Consider the following 18,855-nt stretch of genomic DNA (forward strand, 5'->3'; position numbering starts at 1 on the left):
TCCTGTCCTAGGAAATGGCAGCACCTATGGCCAGCTCACAGCTGAAGCAAACTTCAAAAGTGTGTCTAAGTGCTTGTTTTCTGTAGGCTTGCACTGTTCACTGGGCATCATGCAGTCCAGCAAACACATTGGACAATATCTATGTAAAAAGTAAAACCTCTGGTGAGGACAGGAAGATAAATTGGTTTAAAAGCAGATGTTTAGAGTAGGAGGTCAACAGATCTTTTTTGTGTGGTAATATGCTGTTCGTTTTGGCCAATGCTGGCTCCCAAAATGAGTGTTTTGGACATGGTTTTGTTTTCAATATAGGGCTTTACACCATATCTTTTGAACTGTCCCTAGTTCCCTTTGCAATTTACAACTCTTGCTCATTTTTCCCTAATTGAAAACGGGTCTCTAAACAAAGGTCATGCTAGCACATACTAAATAAAAAGTGATGATATTTTACATGCAATCCTTGAAATTTTACGAATTGCAGAATCAAGAGAGAAGTTTTAAGTTGAAAGCATAGTGACTATACAGGAACATACTTCATTCATCTTCTTTCAGATTGCTGTCTATTATATTTCTCTGAGTGAAAAGATGTACATTTGACCAGTCCCTGGCATCTTTCTCCACTCCTCCTTGCCCTGTTACACTCCTTGAAGTCCAGTGCTTTCATGCCTTTGAGCATGACACTACTTCTCCATGGGCTATTATTAGTTTAAACCACCAGTGTAAGTTTGCTAATTTTTTAAGAGGGAAATTTCTTTTTCTTGAAAGGGGGAATGGCAAATTTGCATTGGAAAATGCTGATGTTTTTTATAAAACCTTATTTGTATAAATGTTTTATGTTTCCTTGGACTGGGTGGATTAAAACAGAAGGTTGTTTGGGTTTTTTTAAAGGTTCTCTGGGAATTCATACATCAAGTTTCTTAAGTTCAGGAGATCTGTAAGATTTCTGCAAAGTAGTCTTATAGATTATAGATACTCTGTATTCTCATATTTAACATTAATTTTATTATATGAGCCAACAGGGTGCTTTCAGGACTTATGAACTGATTCTTGCTCACAGTGAGATATTTCCATATCTTCTGGCTTCCCAGCTGTGCAGAGCACAGTGTCAGTGAAGCGTGTGAGATAACAAATGTGGTGCTGAATATTTTTCCTGTCTTACGTTCCTTCATGAGTTGCAGCAATACCTACAATGCCACCAGCTTGTGCCTATATGAGAAAAGTGCTGTGAGGACATGAATGTTAAATACTGCTAACAATACCAGAGCTCAGCTTTTGCTGCTCCTTCCTGCTGGTCTCTCTGGCCCATCTCTGCACAGTAACTCCTGAACCACTCCCAAATTACACCACAGCTGTGTCATGCCTGAGGTATGCTGTATTCCTGTGGAAGAACATCTGTTCCTCTTATTACATAACACCTTGTACGGGTGAATTTTGATTGCCATTATAGGTGAGACCCACAAACACTGTCAAAAAGCCCAAAATACGTGTGTCTCCCAACTGGAAAGTAACTAGATTAGATAAAATAATTTTCTTTCTGGAAACATCTGCATTTGCCTCCATGAAGAGGAATGCTTAGAATGCTTAGAATGCCTGATATTTCACATTAGAAATCCCATTGTTTGGAAAAATGGGAGATTAACTACTGGCATTTAATTTTAGTTTTCCAGTGCCTGGCAATAGCTTTGATCACTGAAGGTGCTCCTCTGTAGAATGTATGACAATCTTGCCTGCTTTTCAGACACAAGTAACTGTAGATATTTAATCCTAATGTCTTGCAAGTCAGCAAAATGTCTGCTGTTTACCAAACATATTGGGCCAAGTTCTGCTTTTGTAGAAGAGGGTACAGAACCACTAAGACATAATGTGCTCACTCATATATGACACTCAGCACACTGGTTCCAATCCAGAGCAGTACCCAAGGTATTTAACTAGATGAAACCTTAACTCCAGCTGTTGGAAGAAGAGCAAATGGCACATAGTTACCTCATTAAAGTTATTTTGACCAATTTTTTTCTCTTAAATTTAGATGCATTTAGTGCCATTTCCAGATAAAAAAAGCAGATGTCCTTGATGTCCCTGAAAAGTATTATATGATTCTAAAGCTCAGTAGGCTGCCATTAATAACAATGTATTTGATATTCTCGAAGTTAAATATAATCTGAACTTGTGTCACACAGAAGACTCTAAAAAACCCAGCATATTTTGTCCTGCCAAGACTGTTCTTTGCTGGTTGAGCTGGCTTGATCATACGGAGATACAGTGTCTCCATATAGAATTAAATTAATACAGCTCTTCAGAATCAAATCTGAATTTTGGAAATGAAAATGCAAATCCAAGATCCATGTGACCAGGCTTTCTGTTTTATCACTTCTTTTTCTCAAGTAATCAATAGCTAGAGATAAGTTGAAAAGCTGGGATTTTTCTCCTAGTTTTCTGCCTCATTAGTAGCTTTCTTCTTTCTACAAGCATTAACAAGGCTTAAACAATTAGAGGTGTCAGATAGTCCCAGTGCAGAAGGGTGGAGATAATTACATCCTTCATTCTTTAGGGCATCTACATCCCTTTGGCTGATGGGTTGGCAAGAGCCATTAGACAAGTTTTCAAGAATTATCACTATTTGTCAGTACTGCTTAATACTTTTGAGGAAAAAGCAGCATTTTCTTACAAGATTTTTTTAAACTATTTATTTTATCATGAATAAGCTACAGTGTGTCAGGGGGTGTGATTACCAAGGTAGCCCAATATATTTGTTCTGAGCCTGAGTCTTTTTTAGCAGCTATGAACTTATGAAAAGTAGCTACAATGTCTGTGCCAATACATGTTCTGTAGTACAGTTCTGTTTGACATATCAGTAATGAATTTTGGCTTTTTTCTAGATTTGTAATTCTATAGTAGAGTGCTATGATTGATTGATTGACCAATTGATCCCTTCCTAGAGCTGTGCCTAATTTGATCATGAGCAGTGTGTTAATCATTACTCTCTTCTGACTACTCAGTTTTCCTTAGCTGGTCATTGTGCTCACTGTTATCAGGACAGGGCACTCAGATCTACATATCTACATGAATCTGCTCACTGCTACAGAAGATCTGAGCAATTTCAAGCAGTAAAAAATAATCAAAACTGCCAATACAATTCAAAACGTTGGGTTTTGGGTTTTGGATTTTTTTTCCCCCCAAGTATTAACTTAAGTTGCTTTTAACTGTGAAAGGTAGAAAGCCCTCCATGTATGTCAGAGTTCTGCAAGTCTGGGGCCTTTGCACAGGTATCAGTTTTGTGGTAAAATTCAAACTTTCCAGACCCACACCTTCTCTGTTGCACAAAACTGTGCAACTTTAAAGGGCTGTGTAGTCCTTTAAAGCTGTTCTTCAGTGCAGACCCAGTGATGGGATGTTGAAGCTGGCAGGGATCTCAGCGTCATGTGATGTGCATGAGGTTTCTGTCAGCCCCTTTCTCCAGCCTGTCTAGGTCCCTCTGAATGGCACCACGACCCTCTGGTGTATCAGCCTGCCCCCAGTTTGGTGCCATCAGCAAATCTGCGGAGGGTGCAGATGCCCCATAATCCAGGGCATTAATAAAGGTGAAAGAGGTTCAGACCCAGTATTAACCCCTGGGTCACACTGCTCCAACCAGGCTTTGTGGCACTGACCATCACCTCCCTCACTATCTGGTCATCCAGCTAGTGTGTCAACTTCCTTATGAGGATCTTGTGAGAAATCCTGCAGTTACTTTCCTTCTGCAGCTGACTTCTAAAAATTTTCCCCCCACCTTTCTAACTTCCCAGTTTATGTTCTCTGTCAATAAAATAAAATTCAAGTATCCAGGTTTGCAATTCAGGTGTAAGTAGAACACTTGAAAGTTGAACTTAGAGAAAAACCTGCCCTAGAAAACCACAGTCTTGGAATGTACTGGAAAGGGCATTCTGCAAGTGACACAGGAGGACTGATATTTAACTAAAACAATTTTGTTTTGAAACCTTTTACTGGCTCACCTGGAATTATATGGCCCAGAAAATTTCTTGCTAAATCATAGACTAGCAAAAGTGTTTTGCTTCTAACCACTCTTGGTGTATTCAGTCAGACTAGCATAGCATTTCAGCTGGCAGGACAACTGCTGGAGGACTCTGACTTTCTAAAAAAATCAGCCAGTGAAATCTTGAGAGGCTATCTCTTGCTAAAAACATGCACATGTATTGTTCACCCACAAACTGTCACTAAATCTAACTGATTATATATCTTTGGTAGGAGGCTCTTTCAAATGCAGCATGGGCAATTTTTTTTCATACAAATATGTCACAGGCATGAAGAAAACAAATAACTTTGTTTTTCTTTTCAGCAGCTAAAAAGTAAGCCACAACAAAACCAAAACAAAACAACCAAACAAAAAACCTCCAAACTTTGTAGAAAACCTCTAATGTTTTTCATGTCTGATCTTCAACCATCTATTTAACTTTTGCTGGGTTAGGGAAGTGTACAATGTGATGCCTTTCAATCACAGTGTGACAGAAAGCAAGTCTTTATTTTCTACAGTTGGCCCACATAAAACAACAGAAATGGCATTAGGATTTCATGTTTGCTTAAAATGAGCTGTATTAAATCAGCTAGCTTGACCATTCCTTGTAAATGCCAAAAAATCCCAAAAGGCTACAGCTGGATTCTTAGCACTCATACATATTGCCAAATGCAACTTTCCAGATGGTGAGAATAATATTGCATGTTTCACTTACATAGCCCTGGTAGGGTTTGCCTCAGTTTGTGAGTGAGCCAGAGTAGAATTCAGCTCACTTCTCACATAATCATTCAAAAATAATGTATTTAACTAAGAAACAGGAATGCAGTAAGAATTCAATGGCTTAGGCAGATGGGGGTCAAGGGAACAGTCTGGACCATCACCCCTCTGGTGAGACCTGGGCTGGCTGCCACAATTTCCTTCCATGGTATCAAGGTGTTGCAGGAATTCATTGGACTGCAGGTCCATGCTGTTGCAAGCTGCACTGTTGTTTAGGGAATAGGGGGTGAATGTCTGGAGCACACCTTAGGCCAAATAGTATTCCAAAAGCAATCACTTCACAGACCAGCAATTGTACTTTTTTTTAAAGTGCATTTTGCGGTTAAGCCACGAGATGGCAGGAAAACAAAATAAATATTATTTTATGAAGCAGCTGCACTTGAAAGTTACATCTAAAACCAAATACGATCAAGAAGGAGGTAAATTTTCCTCATGAAAGTGCTGCTAAAGTCTTATAAAGTTTAAAAATATGTTAGATATCCCTGTAATTAGTGCTGTGTAACTGTGATTCACACTAAACCATCTTTCTCTTATCTGCTGTTTTATATCTCTGGACAAATGTCTGATTTTTTGCCTGTGGGCAGGAAGTAATAAAGTTAGAACTGCTTATTTCAATTTCATTGAATCACAATGTCATTGTTAGTGCTGCATAAGTAGCAGTTTCATCTGTTTGGGAACTTATTCCCTCTTTCCATCCCTACTGTTCTCATTTACTGCTTCTAACAGGGGCACCTTTTTCTTCTCCAAGAGGCAGCCCTGGGGATGTGCCAATGACAGAGCAGGTCTCTGCTGAGCTGGTCAAGGAGGACACCATTCTGCGATAGCTGTGCCTTGGCCAAGGTTCAGAAGCACAGATTATGGGCCATGAGGCAGTATACAGAACTTTATCCCTGAAAAGAAATGAAGAGTAGTTCATGGCTTTGCCATGAAGTTAAACAGTCATAGTTCTTGTGTGTATATGTTGTTGCCCTGCTAATAAAAGGAAAAAAGTATAACTCAGAAATTAGCATGTTGGTAACTCCTGGTTTGTACATACAACACATTTATTTGTGAAAACTACTGATCACACATTTTCCATTATTAAAATGTTGGTTTATGATAAATTCATAGCTGTCCCTAAAGCAATTTTGATCCCTGGGAGACTCAGGCAGCAACCCCAAAGCAATGTTTTCTTTTAAAGCAGTTATTTCATTGTCTTTTCTGTGAATTGTCCGTGCTTGTGCTGCTATGAGGGAGTAATATCAGCAAGGTGTAGCGGTTGGATATGTGCCTGTTCTAGCTCATTATCTCAGTCATGGTGAGGAATTCCCAATTTCATGAAGTACCAAAAGTGACTGCTTTGTGTCAGTCATGAAATCTGTCAAGTTTTCAAATGTTCCTTGAAAGACTTATTTCTCACATCATAGGCAGAAGATGACATTCAGGTTTGGGAAACCAGATCTTTTATTACAGCAATGAGAAAACAAAAATAGAAAGTTGAGATTACAGATATTTGAAAGGTGGATATTGGCTCAAAGCAAGGGCTCTGTACTACGTATTAAGATGTCATGGTGTTGCACTTTGCCTGGAAGAACCTACAGCAATAATTACCATTCTTTGTTTAGAAGGCTAATGTTTAATGGGGTTTTAGAAATGTGCTGCACTGAAAACTTCTTGCCACCTATCCATTGATTTCCAACTTCGGGATTGTTGTAGTTACACAGTGCATTGTGATTTCTGCAACAACACTTTCAAAATCTTAGTGTGTCCTGTGTTTTCTTTTTTCTCCCTTCACCCAAAGCAAGACAACAGGATTAATGGAGCTGGTTGCTGCAGACAAACACTGAAGCTGAATTTACTCCTTGTGGTCTTACACCAGTAGCAGAGCTATGCCAGTCTCACTCTGCCCACTCAAGCTGCTCACAACTTCAGCTGCTGTAGTTGTGAGGAAATCATGGCAAAAAAAAAAAAAAAAAAAAAAGAAAAGAAAAAAAAAGAAAAAAAGGACAAAAACAATGATAAGTAAACACCAGATCCACTTTTCCTGTGGATTTTTCTTTTAATGATTTCATTTACCATGTCTCTTGGCAGCACTGTAGGCTTTTGTACTATTTTCCTATAAATAGGTGCTGAAAGCTGCTGTGGCCACACATTGCTCTGCTTTGGTATTGCCCTGACATTAGCAGATCTGGAAATTATGTTCCTGATTTATTTCCTGCTACACTGTTTATATTTTTTTCTAAGTCGTTTTGAATATATAAAATTTGCTGACCCTTTTACGATTTTACGTGTACATAGGTATAGGGCTGCCATCATCACCAAAATATTTTGTGTGAGTCATGGTCAGTGTCAAGAAAAACAAGACCTCTTTTGATCTGTATTATCTCCAAGCTCAATGGAAATGCTTAAACTTAGTGATTGCCTTTTGTACCATATATTGTCTGAAATAACTGTTGCAATCTCTTCACAGAAATTATTTTGTAGCTGGATGCAGATTTTTTTTCTTTTTTTTTTCTGAGTGATGGCAGAACATTATGGCACACAGTCCTCCTAGATGACATTTTTTCTTAGAAAAGTGCCCTCCTTATCATCTATATAAAATAGAAACTACTTAGAATACTTCCAGGGTAACAGCTTGGAGATTTTAAGATCTTAAAGTATGTTTGGCAATTTTTCAGTGAAGTAAGATACATTTATCACGGATGTCTGAGGTATTTCCTTTCAGAAAATAGCATTAGGAGTTGCAAATAAGCCTTTTTGACTAATGAATAGAACATGACATCATTGTTTTAACACACATTCTGTCTTAATCAGCTAATTATATGGACATAATAAATGCCTCCGTTTTCTCAGCCAGTCCAAAACAGACTTGATATCTTGGATTATATCTTCATCCTGGTTATAAATGTAATATTTGGAGTATTAAGTGAGTAGACTAACATAGGGCAGCATTGTTCTGGTTGAGGACTGCAGTCACAGACAGGAATCCTAAGATATTTTTCAGATGTGACAGTGGCAGAAGACTGAACCTGATTTTCTTAAAAGCCTTCTTTAACCCTATGACGTCTTGTTTTCTTAGCTTTGGTGAGAACTAGTGGTATGAATAAAACAGTTCTTCCTCTGTCCTATGGAGGCATGTCTTTGTCTTTTCAGATGATTCTTACTACAATGTGCTCCAGGGTTTGATGTGTGAGGAAAAAACAGTATGGACAACAAAATTCAGAACACAGCTTAAAACTCGTTGCATGCAATTGTTGTCAGAATTTAATTTCAATATGGAGGGACTCCTTGAGGCAGCCTTAGATGAGATAAAGAGGATTAGTAGAACATTTTTAGGAAAGAATTAATTTCCTGGATGAAGCACACCTTTGTTTGAGGATGGGATGCTGAAAAGTCACCACAAAAAAAAAAAAAAAAAAAACAAAAAAAAAAAACAAAAAAACAAAAAAAACCCCAAAAAACCCCCAACAAAACCAAAACCCAAAACGTCTCTAGTGGCTAAGGCACTCTGCTAAGCCATAGCAGAGAATTGATAAGAAAGAATGTAAATTACCAGGTTTATGCAGAGTCAAAAGACTCTATGTTAGAGTTCAAGAAAACCATGCATGTAGCCAGCTAGAAGTAGGAGGCTGATGATTTGGGGAGGGTAGTTCAGCTGATAAAAGATAAAAGGACAAGGACTTAATTCTGTTGGGTAGTAACAAAGGCTGCACAACAGGGGTCAGAGAGGGACTGTGTGGTTTCAAATAACAGCAAAACTTTTAAGGGACTTCAGTCACATCAACTGCCTGTATGTACAGCTAGGAGGGACTTGAATAAAGCTCTATCACAGTTCAAGGAGCTTTAATATGTTTGAAGGATGCTCTGACACAAGCTTTTATGCAGTAATCTGGAAATAAGAGGCTGAAATTGGGTCAAGAGAGCAATATTCTTCACAACACAGTGTTTTAAATTGCAAGCTGCATTAGAAGGCCTGAGTGACCTCTTCTCTGCATAAGAGGTTTGGGAAAATAAACTGTATTAATACATGTTTTTCATAGAAAATTTCTCTGCTGTATTTCTGTGGCAGAAAATGATCAGATAGATAGCCTAGAGAGAAGCAATTTACATTTATTTGGTTTTCAATTAATTCTGATTAAAATGGGAGGAAGTAGGTGGATTCATCAACTCTACATATACCATAAATGTGGTATGAATACATATATTCTCTTTTAATGATACATATTGCCCAGTGGCCCAGTATCATGTAGCTTAGTGGCTTCATCTTGCTAAATCAGAGAATTTTAGAAGTTGTCTATACAATTTTCATAAATACAATCCAGAGGTGTATTTATTTTTAATAAAATCAACTCATTTATTTTATTGGGAAAATATTTATTATTTATTGCAATTTATTTTTGGGGTAACATTGGACATTTTATGTACTCAGTAGTGGTTGACAAAGTTTTTGAGTGGTGTTAAATAGTTTAAGGTAATAATTGTGGTTTAATTTTTTTATGACTACAGCTGTGAAGTGATGGCAAAGAAAATAGGATGGTAATAACACTCATGGGTTTATTTCAAGTGAAAGTCAGCAAAACAACAACAATTCTAACATTCTAAAACAAACAAAACAACTTTCCTAGGAAACAACACCAAAAGTTTAATTTGTTAAAATGTATAACTGGACACTCAGTGTTGGAAAACTTTTACAATGTTTTCTGTACCTGGATAATATTAGCTTTTGTCATTTAGGTTAACATTAATCAAGAGCATGCCAAAAGCCTGCGCTGAAATGTGACTGAACTCTGTTTTCTGGAGAAACGGTTTGGAATTCTGAAAACTATTCCTAATGGATACAGGATTTACATATTTCTTTCTTTATTTTAACAAAGTACAGTAAGCATCAATAACATTGTAACTGTCCCGTATTACTTCTTTGATTTTCACACATCTTCTCTCTGCATCTTCTCGATCGGGACAGCCTCCGGTTCCTTCTCTTTCCCCTTCTGCTCTTCCCTTCATCCCATAGCTTGTCTGCATGGAAGATCAGTGTTTGCTCAAAGAATCGCAGCATGTGCCGGGCGGGGAGGGCCAGCATCGGGATCATCGCGCCTCGAGGCAGGGCAGCGGCGGGGCAGCGGCCGGGCAGCAGCGGCGGCGGCGGGCGGGCGGCGGCGGGGCGGCGGCGAGCAGGACACCGGCGGGGCAGCGGCAGCGGCAGCGGCGGCGGCGGCGGCGGGGCAGCGGCGAGCTGAGGTAGTACTTAGGGCTCCAGGCTAGGGGCTGGGCGCTGCGGTGCAGTTCATATTTCCTTATATACAGTGTGGCCCCTCCCACAGTCCGATCGTCCGGAGGAATCATTGGGTGGTCTGGAGGAGTTCATCCTAGCGAAGGAGCCTGCCCCCCGCCTCGAGGGGGGCTCGAAGGGGGTTGCTCGGGGAAGTCATCCTAGCGACAGAGCCTCTCTGACCGCCTCCTCCGGCCGATCCACGGGTACTCGTTCTCTCTGGACGCGTGTCACTGACAAGGCATGTGTGACTATTCTAGTACTTTTATATTTAATGTTAGTAAACCATTTTTTAAGCAACAGTTCAGAATAAAATCGAAACAATTTGAGACATTTTCATTTTAACATTAATCTTCCCCCTCAGGTGGGGGAAGAACCTTTTCCTCATACCCCTGACACAACTTCAGGCCATTCCCTCAGGTCCTGTTGATGCCTTTTCCTGAGCCTCTGTGCATCACAGAGAAGAGATCAGTGCCTGCCCCTGCTTTTTCCCTCAGGAGGAAGCTGCAGACTCCAATTAGGTCTCCTCTCAGTCTCCTCCAGGCTAAATAGGCCAAGTGTCCTCAGCCACTCCTCACAAGGCTTCTCCTCAAGGCCCTTCACCATCTTCATGACCTCCTTTGGACACTGTCTAGTAGCTTTAGATCTTTTTTTACATTGTAGTCTCCCAAACTGCTCCCAGCACTCAAGGTGAGGCCACCCCAGCCCAGAGCAGAGTGGGACAATCCCCTTCCTTGCCCAGCTGGGGATGCTGGGCCCGATGCCCCCAGGACAGGGATGTCCCTCCTGGCTGCCAGGGCACTGCTGGCTCATGTTCAACTTGCCATGAGCAGGATCTCCAGGTCCCTCTCTGTGAAGCTGCTCTCCAGCCTCTGATTCCCTATTTCCAGCTTCATTGTTTGGCAGCTGAATAAAACTGGCATCTCAGGGAGGTGACCAGGGCAGGTCCCTCTGAGCTAGATTCATGCTGACACCTCCAGATATGCATGACAGCTTTGGTTACATAATCTCTGTTGTATTTTGAGAACCTGGGACAGGTCCCAGACACAAAGGGACTCAAAGGAATCTCTGGATTCCATGACCATATCTGTGATGTTAAAATGTTCCCTTTCTCACCCCCGCAAGTGGAGCACAGGGAGCCAATGGCACATGGAAGGGCCCGGGAACTCCCAGCCCTGGCTGCTCCCAAGGAGCCACCAGCCCCTCAGAGTCCACCTCAACAGAGCCAGAGCAACACAGGAGCCCAAAGCCAGGTGGGAACCTGTCCAGGATCTTCCCAGAACTCTCCCATGGAACCCACCATTCTGTGGCATGGCTGTGACTCCCGTTATAATAAAAAGTCAAAGCTGGAGCAACTTTTGAACAGAGGGGATTTCTGCCGAGAGGCATAGGATGTGTTAGGGGAAGAACATTTTAGGATTGCAGAAGATTTATAATAGGCTATTTCGGGAAATACTGAAGATGGGAAAGGAAAAGAATTTAGATGATTTGGGGAGGAACAAGTGAAGGAAAACAGAAGGTTAAGATGACAGAAAGGGCTGGTTGTTTCTAAATAATTATGCTTGTCTGTTTTGCCATGTTCCCAGTTAGCAGAATCTGACCTATCTTCTTATCATATTAATTTCTAACTCTTTGTTTTTCCCTCAGTTTAGGGAGGAGCTCTCTCTTGGGGGCCCAGAGGAGTCCCAGCTGCTGGAGAGATAACAGGGTCTGGGGGTCCCCAGGGCAAAGGCAGGTGCTGTGTCTGTGTGAGACCACAATGTGCTTGTCTCAGTGTTGTCTCTGTCTGAGGTCCTGTACCTCGGGTGCTCCTACATCCAGAGCCAACAACTCGGGAGGCTGGGATCCAGGGACGGCTGCAGGACCTACATCCTCACTGTTCTGCTCAGCCAGAGGAGGGAGTAGGAAGATGCTGTTTGTGCTGTGTTTATGTGAGTGCTCTGTGTGCCTGCGTCCACCGTGCGGCAGGCTGTGATTACCTGTGCACATGTTGTACGTTTCTGTGCTCTGCATGCATCTGTCTGAGTTCTTGGTCATCTCCAGATTGGTTTTTTTGTGTCATTTAAAGACAGCTCAAGCCATGTCAAAGTAGAGAAATTTTGAAGCTCTTGATTTCTGCAGGAAGTGTCTGGCAATATGACAGATGGCAGTTTAAGTTAGTTTCGGAGAAAGGGGTTTAGCATTTAAAGGCACCCAGCAAACTGAGTTTACTATCCCACATTATCTAGCCTTTTAATAATGAAATTCATACTTCACAAAGGCCAGTAGATGGAATTTTACCTATTCATTTTAAAAGAAAATATGGGGGGTTGATGAGTGAATTTTTAATTCTCTTTTTTTTTTTTTTCCTATACTGCTATTACTCTTTTCTTCAATTATTTCTTTTATGCTCATTTTATTTCTGGCATTTGTTCTGGTTCGTTTTTTTCTTTGGCTTTAGGTTGATTGTGGTTTTGATTATTATTTTTTTCCCTGGTGCTGCTCAATGGAAGAAGAAATATCATTGTTTATTCACTGATCTCCCACAATATTTTTGAATTTCTGTGTTTTGGTGGGATTTTTTTCAGGAAGTAGAAGTTACTGGGACAAGATCCAGAATATTTGTGAGACTGATTTCAGCCCAAGATTGGAAGTCATGAAAAAAATGCAATATCAGTATGGATCTTTTCCTTAGATCTAATCACATGTATAGAAACATGTTTAAGAAATGAGGTTTGCATTCTCTTTGACATAGTCTAAGCGGCCAGAACAGGAGACTGCAAATATAGAATGTTATTTCACCTCCTGCATAAATGCTATAATCTTTAGGAGAAAGTAAAAAGAAGTGGGCAACTCATGCCACAAAGAGAATGTGCCATTTATGGCATAATGTTCTTTAAATTGCTAAAGCAGTATAGTCTACTTCTGTAAAACATTTATAGTAGTATTTAAGACATTCATAATGATTTTAAGAGTTTCGTAATACACTGCAAAGAACATAAGAATGTCTCTTGCAGTGGCCAAGGGCAGCAACCTGTAGAAGAATATAACAAGTTAATCACAAATTAATTTTCACACATACACTCTCTCAACTTTTGATCATTTGCAGATAGATATTTTTGTAGGATTTCATCAAAATAATGACTGGTTTTGGATTTTTCTCCTATGAATTTGTCTACTCACTTTTCAAACCTGTGTAAAATAATACTGTCCAAAAATTTCCCATATGCTGCAGGGAAAACCATCTCCTTTTGCTTGTTTTCTATCTGCCTTCTGTTACTTTTATATGATGCCCTCCCCAGCTCTGGTGCTGGAACACATTGAACAGTTAATCCCCATTCAATATCTCTGTGTACTTGGGCTTTATTGACATCTGTTATGGAACTCATTCAGTTGTCTCTCTTTTTTCAGACTGAAGACTCACTTAGGAATCTTCACTGAAGAATCTTCACATAAATATTTGTTGTGCAGAAGGACTTATAGACATCTGGGCCATGTTCTTTGTTTTTCTCTTAGCCTTTTGAAGTTCTGCATCCTCTCAGGCAGACCTACATAAAACATGCCAATGCCTCTGCTTGGAGTAATGCTTCTAACTGTTGGGGGGTGGGGGGAAGTAATTTATTTAGGTTACATCTGCTAGATAAATAAATCACATATCTTGCCACATGTTTCAGGTTTCTTAACATTTTCACATTAGGTGAAACCAGGCCAACATCTGTGAGTATTAGATCTTGCTAGACTTTGATTGCTGATTTACAGAGAATAGGGTTTAGCTCATTGACCTGTTCTGTTCAGCCAGGAGCTTCTCAGAGACTCTTTCCAGAGCTAGGGGTATTGGTTTTGTGCCATTGGTTACTCATAGACCATGGTAAATTTTCTCTTGAAATTATGCCCCAAAATGTTTTAGTCAATTCTTTTTTCTATAACTTGAAGAGAAAAGATGACAGATGGTGTTTCTTCTCCTAACATGGAGGAGTTGTTTGTGCTGGCATAGGGTAAATGATATTTCATTACTTCTCAATGATTTTGTGTGGTTTTGAGTAAGAACAGAGAAAAAAAAGAGTGCTTCATGAGTTTCACTGCTCTCCATTAAAATCTTCTTGCTCAGTCATACTGCAGCCATTTCAGTAAATTCCTAGGGAATTTTTGGTCTACTTTTTTTCCCTCCTGCCTAAGATAATGACGACAGGAGCATTATGCTTGAGGTTAAATATGATGTCCTGGTGTAACCCTGACTATTCATTTAGCTTTTTACTCTGAAGATTAAATAATTCTGTTGTGATAGGAGCCCTTGCTGTGGTCACTGAGAGTTGTGTAATCCATCACCTTGGACAATATTGACACCAGTCTGAATAATACTAAACTGGTGCATCCTTCATAGCTCAAGACTAGGCATTCTCTACTGAGGATGTTAATGATCCTCTCAGCTTCTTTATGGCATGCCACTTTGTCTGTTCCTAGGGCTAGTGCCGCTTGGAGCTTTTACTCCCCACAGTGTAAAACTTGGCATGAAGTTCTGTACATTTCTCATGTTGTCAGCCTCTTTTAGAGATGGTGGAAATGCTGCTATTGATGCAAGACTTCCCAGGTATCTTGGCCATTCACACAAATATACCCTGCAGTGCAGGAGGCAGCAGTACTGCCTCTGGGGAAGGAGCCCAAAAGTCCTTTCAAGGGGGATGTGGGGAGACTGATTTGCAGTTATCATTATAAATTGAAATGATAATAAAAGACAGAGGAAAAACTCTTGGAGGACAAAAAAATGGAGAGGAAAGATGATGTGAGACCTTCAAGCAGTGAGTGCTCAATTCAGAGTAAAAACTCACACAGTCTATTTTAATTCTCTACAATAAGTGCAGAGTATGGGTTTTCATTCTTAAACTGGCCAATACACTAATGTTTTTACTAGGTATTTCTGTTTTAGAACTGGCACTGCATCACCGACCTATAAATTTTCCTTATGAATCACTCTAAAACCAAGTTCTTCCCTAATCGGTGATCTCTTTCCCCTATTGAAATTTTTCTTCCTGCTTAACACACAAATTGTCTGGAATTCAGTGTTTGGGAGTTTTTAAATGTAATTCTTTTTGGTTATTCAGGACATCCATTCCTGTCCTCCAGCTTAATTCTAGAAGACTTCTAGACTTGTGCTTTCTAGACTTCTTAATTCTAGAAGACTTCCCACTTTTTACCAAAAAAATGCAGTTTTGTCAGAGGTGCACATGCTCTGCTATACTGCCCTTCATCTCATGTGGGAGGTCAGAAGGTAACAAGTTACCCTTGTGGAGAAGGTATTTTGAAGACCCAAAGGCAGTGGGCTTTCAGCTCTGCCTTGGAGACAGAGGAAATGAAGCAGCTTTCTACTTTGCCTGGTCTCTCAGAGGACCCTTCTTTTGCGGAGCTGCAGAAGGTGAAAGAACAACAGCTGCCAGTCACTTCCACAACTGATGTGGAAGATTCCCTGGTACCCATCCATTAGGTGATTTATCGCCTGCAGAAACAAGGAGTTATCAGCAGGACCTGTTCATCCTTTATCAGTCCCATATGGCCAGTGTGAAAGTTTGACAAAAAGGGAGACTAGCTGAATGAAGGGAGCTATTGGCTGAATGAAGTCACACCATCACGGAGTGCTGCTGTGCTGGGCATGCTGGAACTTCAGTACTCTGGCAGTCCAGTGGTACCACAGTGGGTATCATTGATGTATTTTTGTCAATCCTTTCAAAAGCAGAGTGCAGGCCACTGTTTGCTTTCACTTGTGGCTCGGACCCCAAGTCCCTTTTGATCACACATTAATGAAGAATGAACTTGGATGGAACCATGAGCACAGCAGTGATTGATTCAGAACTGCTTTCCACATGCAACAAACAGTCCAACACCACACACCTTCCCTCATGCCTGAAAACTGGTTCTGACAGATGGAGCCCAGGGTCATGCACTCAGTGAACTCAAAGGGCTTTTACAGGGATGGTCCATAATTTAAGGGAATTTTATCTGTGTGTATATGTACCAAAAGAGAGGAAACTGATGGGGTTTTGAGAAGTGGGACCTGGCATTATAGAAATTATATGGACTATGGAGTGTCTACTCTCTTAGTTTCAGCTGGAATAAAGAGAATTTTCTTCCCAGAGCTGTTAGTCTGTATTTTGGATTCAGTGTGGAAATAATACTCATAATACACTGATGTTGTTGTTGTTGCTGAGCAGTGCTTATCTTAAGGACTTTGCAGTGCCTCATGGTCTGCCAGTAAGGAGCTGTTGCAAGAGACTGGGAGAGAGCATTGAGATGGGTAACCCAGTGTGGCCAAAGGGATATTCTGTACCGTAGAAGGTCATGCCCAGTAGGTAAACTGGGGGAGTTGGCTGGCAGGAAACAATTGCTGCCTGGGCATCAGTCAATGTGTGGTGAGCAACTCTGTTGTGCATTACTTGTCTCCCTTGTGTTTTAGTTCTCTTTCTCACCTCTCACTACTATTGTATTACTATTGATTTTCTTTATTTCAGCTATTAATCTGTTGTTATCTCAGGCCATGTTTTTTTTGTGATTCGCCTCCCAGTCTCACCAGGAGTGGGAGTGAGCCAGCAGCTGTGTGTATTTAGTTGCTGGCTGGGATTGAACCAAAACACCTTATCATCTTTGAAGTTTACAAATAACAGTTGTTGACTTGCACAAATCACTGGATCTGTATACACAGGGTATCCATGGATACACTGTAAATACAAGAAAGAATTTCTTATTACTGTGGATGCAAATTATAGAATCACAGAATCACAGAGTAAGCTGAGTTGGAAGGGACCCACAAGGATCACCAGGTCCAACTCCCAGCCCTGCGCAGCACCATTCCCAAGAGTCACACCATGAAGGTATTGTCCAAAAATCTTCTTGAGTTCTGCCAGGCTTGGTGCTGCGATGGCTGCCCCAGGGAGCCTGTTCAGTGTCCAAACGCCCTCGGAGAAAGAACATTTTCCTGATATCCAAGCTAAAGCCCGTGGACACAAATTTAGGCCATTCCCTCCAGTCCTGTTACTGGTCACCCCAGAGAAGAGATTAGTGTCTGCCCCTCCTCTTCCCCTCACAAGGAAATTGCAGCCCCTCCTTTGGACACACTCTAATATGTTTCTTTTGTTGTGGTGCCCCAACCTGCACACAATATCTACGGTGGATGCACCAGTGCAGGGCCCAGCTGGACAATCACATTTACATAACATGTTAATGTCTTGGTTTAGTTGTCAATAAGTCCTGAAGATTCACTCATCTTGAAGCTGTACTTGCTTCAAGTTACTTCAACAACAGCTTTCTGCAGACAATAGCAGAAAGTTCCTAGACTATGAAAGAGACAGAGAACCTGCACTGTAAGGAACCACTGAAGGAGGTCAGTCTTTTCACCCTAGAGAAGAGAAGGCTTAGGGGCCACATGACTACAGTTTTTCAATATTTAAAGGCTAGCTACAGAGAGGACAGAACTTGTCTCTTCACAAGGATGAGACAAGGGACAATGAGTACAAGATGCACCAGGAGGGATTTCAGCCTGTAAAGAAAAAATGAAAATTTTCATGGTAAGAGCAATTTTCACTGGGACAGAGTCCAATTTATTGCAATATCTTTAATAAGCTGGATAATTAATTAAACAGAGAGCACATGGAATGGTTATTCTGAAATATTCAGGGATGGTAAACACATGCTCATCAAAACATTTTCTGATTCTCTGTATTCTCCCCAATTCATTTGTTTATTGACCCGACCCTTTTCCAGGTAATAATCAATTTACTTGTCTACTCAATTACATGCTAAGATAGTGAAATCTTTCATGCATTTTCCCAGAAATGTGGTAAAAGGACCACTAGAAACCTTACCCTTCTTTCTCTACCTTTTATTTATTTATGTCCCCGTTCTTTTAAGAGGTTTGGGTTTTTTTCACATGTGATTGTGACTCTGAGAAACAGCAGTAATTACATTGATATGTACTTTATAATGTTTCTTCCTAGCCTAAGTGTTTGCTGTTTTCTAGGTTGAACTCCTCCAATGTGAAGAGGTCCTCATTGTAGTTTAGAAAACACTTGGCTCATCTTGATGCTACCTAATGGCTTTAAAAAGCACTAACATTCATTGAGTAATTTTCTCATGCCTGATTTTGACTGCTGGTGATTTGAGTCCACTTATATACTGAGTATGCCTAACTGGCTTAACAGGAAATAACACATGACTATTTTGTTTTCTACATACTATCAGTGAAGGTTGGTCTTTCAGACCATTAAAGCACCATCCAAGAAAGGGCAGGACATCACAAAATCCAAGTTAATTTTTTTTTATTTCATGCAGTTTTGTAAGAAGAACAGCAAGTCTTGGTATTTTGTAGAGGTTTGATAAGGGCTGTGTGCGTGTGTGTTCGTATCCTCAGAACAGGATACTATTTTACCTCTTTCATACAGCTCAAATGTGGCTCACTTTTACCAAATGCTTCATTTTCACTTCCATCCTCACATTTAAAGGTAGCATAAATGAGTCTGAATGTGTGCATTTCTTCATAAGGCAGTTTGATGTTAACATCCACAAGCTTGAACTTTGCATAGTGAGTCTTGTAGCCCTTAGTAAAAATCTTTGGATTTATTTGGGTTCCCATAGCTATGCCAAAGAAGAGTTGCAAAATCCAGAAAAATATTATTCTTCATCTGAAAAAAAACCCTAAAACAAACAAAAAAAAAGGTACCCCAGAAAAACTTACTGCATTAAAAAACCTAAGTTTGCTAATTACTATCTAGGTAACTTTCATTCTTGAAGGGAGACCCTGCACAGAATTTTTGGGAGAACGACAAAGATGTGGTACTTTTAATACATTCTTTACCTAACA

Source organism: Motacilla alba, chromosome Z (genome assembly GCF_015832195.1).
Source record: "Motacilla alba alba isolate MOTALB_02 chromosome Z, Motacilla_alba_V1.0_pri, whole genome shotgun sequence".
NCBI lineage: Eukaryota > Metazoa > Chordata > Aves > Passeriformes > Motacillidae > Motacilla > Motacilla alba.